Genomic DNA, 5,569 nt, shown 5'->3' with positions numbered 1-5,569 from the left:
TGTGTAAGAATCAAATCCCAACTTCCAGTTTTATCTCCAATTAAGCATCTCAAAAAATTTCCCAAACTACAGTTTACTACCTCTGTCTGTCCATTAGTATGTGGATGAAAAGTAGAACTGAACTTCAAATCTGTTTTCAGCTTCTTCCAAATTGTTCTAAAAAATAACCAACAAACTTAGTGTCTTTGTCTGAAACTATGCGTTTAGGTAATCCATGCAATCTCACTACTTCCTTGAAAAATAGGTCAGCTACATGTACTACATCTAACACCTTCTTACAAGGTATGAAATGAGCCATCTTCGAGAATCTATCCACCACCACAAATATATAATCATTTCATCTATGTGTCTTAGGTAATCCAAGTATGAAATCCATGCTTATGTCTTCCCAAGGTCTCTCTGGTACTGTCAAAGGCTTATACAATCCCACATTCTGACTACTACCTTTTTCAATCTGACAAACTCTATAGCTCTGCACAAATTTTCTAACATCCTTATGAATTTGAGGCCAAAATTAATGTTCACTCACCAATGCTACTATTTTGTCAACACCAAAGTGTCTGACTAATCCTCCACTATGCTTCTCCTTTATCATATTCTCCCTCATAAAACTCTTAGGTATACACAAATGAACTCCTCTGAATAACATCTTGTGTTGAATGAAATAATCCAACCACTGACTTTTGTCTACCATAACCGGTTCTCTACATGCTTTCCAAGGTTCTGCAAAATCTAGGTCATCATCATACAAGGTCTTCAACTCTTCAAATCCTAATACTGTCACTCTCATCTCTGTTAGCAAATTCCTCCTCCTACTTAATGCATCAACAACTTTGTTTGACTTACCACTTCTATGCTTCAACACAAAGGTGTAACTCTGTAAGAATTCTACCCATCTCATATATCTTTGAATCAACTTACTCTTACCGTTCAAATACTGCAATGCTTGATGGTCAATATACAACACAAATTCCTTAGGAAACATGTAATGTCTCCATTTCTTCAAGGCTTGAACTATGACATAAAATTCCTGATCATAAACTGAATATCTCCTCCTAGCATCATTCAACTTTTCACTGAAATAAGCTATTGCTCTCCCTTCTTGACTCAATACTACTCCAATTGTGTTTCCACTTGCATCACAGTCCACTTGAAATACCCTGTTGAAACCCGATAAAGCTAACATAGGCTGCTCAGTGACCTTCTGCTTCAGCAATTCAAATCTTTTATTTGCTCTGGTTGTCCACTTGAATTGTTTCCTATCTCTTCTCATTGTCTCAATCATAGGACTACAAACTAAACTGAAATTTCTAATAAACTTCCAGTAGAAAATAGCCAATCCATGAAATGATCTAACCTCTCCAATGATTTCCAGTATAGGCCATTCAACAATTTCTCTTGCCTTCTCAGGATCCATCTGCAGATATCACAAATCCTAAATAGACTAACTCTTCTTTCATGAAATTGCACTTCTTTAGATTTATCGACAACTTCTCTTATCTCAACCTTTGCAAAACCTGTCTTAAATGCAACAAATGCTCCTCTTTTGTCTTACTAAAAATCAGAATATCATCCATATATACAATAACAAACTTACCCAAGAATTTCTTCAATGCCTTATTCATCAACCTCATGTAAGTGCTCGGTGCATTAGTCAACTCAAAAGGCATCACCAACCATTCATAAAATCTTTCATTTGTCTTGAATGGTGTCTTCCACTCATCTCCTTCTATGATTTTGATCTGATGATATCCACTCTTCAGGTCTATCTTTGTGTAGTATTTGACTCCACTCAAACAATCCATTATGTCATCCATCCTAGGTAAAGGAAACCGGTACTTCACTGTGATCTTGTTTATCGTTCTAGAATCGGTACACATCCTCCATTCCCCATTCTTCTTAGGTGCTAACACTATTGGTATTGCACAAGGGTTCAAACTTTCCCTGATCAAACCTTTCTTCAACAACTCTTTCACTTGTCTATTCAACTCCTCATTCTTTGTCAGTGTCATTCAATGTGCAGCTTTGTTAGGCAAAATAGCTCTCGAAATCAGGTCCATGCAGTGATTGATACTCCTCGTAGGTGGTAATCCATCAGGCATATTATCTGAAATGATGTCTTCATACATCAACAATTCTTTTATCTCCTTTGGTTGTTCTTCTTCAAGCTCTAGGTTCTCAGTCTTCTTAGGAACTAAGGCAAAACACACATTCTCATGTCTCATTCCATCCACCAAACAGATTCTAGAATTTATATAGACTTCACTCTTCAAAGGCTCCTCTAAGGGTAACAAGGTTTGTTTCATCCCAGTTGCTACGATAGTGTATATGTTGTTTCTCCCATCATGTATTGCTTGTCTATCAAATTGCCAAGGTCTACCCAAAAAAAGGTGACAAATATCCATAGGCATAATATCATACAAAACTTCATCATAATAATTCCCAATTTTCAATTTCACCAAACATTGCTCACTTACTAACAACTTATGATCATCCTGAATCCATGCTATTGGATAAGGCTTAGGGTGTTTCAATCTTTCCAACTTCTATTTATTCATCATTTCTTCTGAAACAAGATTATCCAAACTACCACTATCAATAACTACTTTACAACACTTACTGGATACCTTACATCTGATCTTGAATAAATTTTGCCTCTATAAGGGCTCTTCATCCTCTCTGGTATGACACAAAGTTGTCCTCATTATCGACAGTTCTCCATCTTCTGGTTTGTTAGCTAATTTGGTGGGGCTTTCTTCCACCAATGTTGTTCTCCCAATGTTTTCCGTCTTCTTACATTCAAAGGCACAATGTCCTTCTCTTCTACATTTAAAGTAAGTACCTCTAAATACTCTCTTATCTTGTTTTTTGTCATCTTTTCCAAAACCTTCATTCCAGTAACTATCAAGTTCTCTCCTTCAGTAGAGATTTTTGTCATTCTTCTGGTATGAATTACCATATTTGTTTACTACCTTGTCCTTGTTCTGGTTTGTACAGGATCCTCTTCCTCCAGAATATCCTCTTCCTCCTTGAAATATTCCTCTGGAAAACCTTCCACCTCTACCTTGTTGTCTCTACTCATGTCTTTTGTTCAACTTCTTTTCTGCTTTCAGGGCATGTATTGGTAAGATTCTTCAACACTCTGCAACTTGATCAAGATGAGTTCATCTTGTATAGACATCTACAATCTATTCAAATATCTCACAACTTGTTCAACCTTATCATCGACATTTCTGGATCTGATATTCAGCTTATAGAATGCTTCGGTATACTCCTTCACATTAGATTCCTTCTGCTTTAAGTTCTACAACTTCCAGAATAGATTTACTTGATAATCAGATGGCATAAACTTTGATTTTAACTTAGCAACCATCTGCTCCCATGATTTGATATTTTATTTTCCTCTTCTCTATCTATCAACCTACAAATGCTCCCACCAAAGAGATGCATGACCTTTCAACCGTGTACAGGCATTTTTCACCTTTCTTTCCTCCGTGGTGTTCTCAAAATCAAAATACTTCTCCATCTCCAAGATCCAATCCATCAATACATTTGAATCCAACTTACCATCATATTCCAGTGGGGTAAAATGTGGTTTAGTATTTGCACTACTCAAAACTCTCAAGAACCCCTCTTCATCCAAATCAATCGTCGATGAATTTGCTACTTGTTATGTCGATGCTTCCTATTCTTCATCTTCACTCACATCTTCAATATATCAACCTCTTCTCTATCCTGTCTAAATGACTTCTAATCGGGTTGCAATTCCTTTCAACATTTCCATCACAATAGGGTCTGCATTCCCACATGCTCCGCCATTCCTATTTCCTCTTCACACCAATCCTCTACAGCTGCAGGTCAGATCCACAGTCCGCCACCCCACTACAAGATTCTTAGGACAACACAATCTCCAGAATGAAATCTCTCTTTGATACCACTTGGTGCAGTCACCGATTAGGAGGGACCTCAAAGAGAACAGTCTGGATCGGGCAACAAGAGTAAACACAATGGAACAAAAGGATATGATGGAGGCAATGCATATATGAATCAATTAGATCATGAAAACTAATTGCAGATAATCGGTAACAATCGGGTTACAAGATTTGGCTCACTGGCCTACTACATACATGCTCAATTACAAAATCGGTCAACTTTGGACCTCTAAATCTTAAGATATGCATTCTATATTCTCTTTGATTGATTTATGATGCTAAATTACATTTATTTATATGGTTTAGAGGGATCTGGTCGGCTCAAGAGGGATCAAATACCGAAGAACAAGATCAGACGTGTAAAACACAAGGTCGACCTCCATCAAAGAGATTCCTCGAGAAAATCCAAAGGGAGAAGTGTGGATCAAAGGGAAGGTTGGTCACACACCAAGGAACATTGGAATCAATGAGCTAGGGCTCCACAAGATACAAAAAGGGTCTGCAAGATTTACCAACAACACATACGTCCAAGCGGTTCCGGTGCCAGAGAATTGTTATGGAATCCAGAAGCGATAACTTGCCAGAAAATGATCCAAATGCTCCATATTTTAGGAGTAAGGAAGATGATCATTTCCTCAAGCAAAATCCAACTCCATAAGATCCGATGAGCCAATGCAAGGAAATACAGAAAGAAATGTTGAAATTGCAAAACTGAAAAAGAAATGTTTTTTTTTTTGGTTGATGTAAGATTGCCAAGAGCTGGGGATGCTCCTAAATCATAAGATGTGCATCTAAATCACCATGAAATGCACAACAAAACATCATAATGTAGTATGATTTTACTACATGAGTGTGTGTGCGCGTGTGTGCGCATAGGGTTCTATCATGCTAATTGTTGCCAAGTGGCTAGGACACTTCTACCTCAACCAAGTTCTTTCCTTTAACATGTATCTACACTCATTAACATTCAAATTCACATCTATAGGTTAGTCCATAAACCATATCTAAAGCATGTTTCATTATATTTTAATTCTATGCATCTAAAATAACATTTAATTTAAAAACACATTTAATGCATAATTAAACTATCATAGGATAATTAACCATAGTCCCAATATAGTTTATTGTATTAATATGCAAGTAAAAGAATGAGAAGTGACAAAAATTAATTGTTCAACATCAGTATAGGTGTTATGAATCTTCTTCCAAAATAACGTAATAAGGCAAGAAATACTTCAAGTATTGTAATAGGGCTATAAAGATTCCTATATTGCATAGAAGCTCCATAGTTCTTATTTGAGTGGCTTCTCTATATCTCTTTATCTGGTGTCAATTGCATAAAGGTAGTTATAGTAATAGAAAATGTTTAGCCACTAGCATCTAACAGTATCAAGCCATTGTAAGAGAACAATATAGCATTAAAATTCCATAGTTCTTGTTCTAGGTCATGGCTAACAACAATTAGGATTGATAGGCTAGAAAAATTTCAATCAATATCAATCATGACTCATGTACAATCAATATCGATAATGATAAAATTTATTCGATTATAAACACATATGACATTATAGAGAGGTTTTGTACTCCAACTAGAAACTGCCACCTAAAATATATTGGCCCATGGCCAAAGATATCAA

This window comes from Cryptomeria japonica, chromosome 1 (assembly GCF_030272615.1).
Source record: "Cryptomeria japonica chromosome 1, Sugi_1.0, whole genome shotgun sequence".
NCBI classification, from domain to species: Eukaryota; Viridiplantae; Streptophyta; class Pinopsida; order Cupressales; family Cupressaceae; genus Cryptomeria; species Cryptomeria japonica.
Note: the sequence above shows the minus strand (reverse complement) of the source record.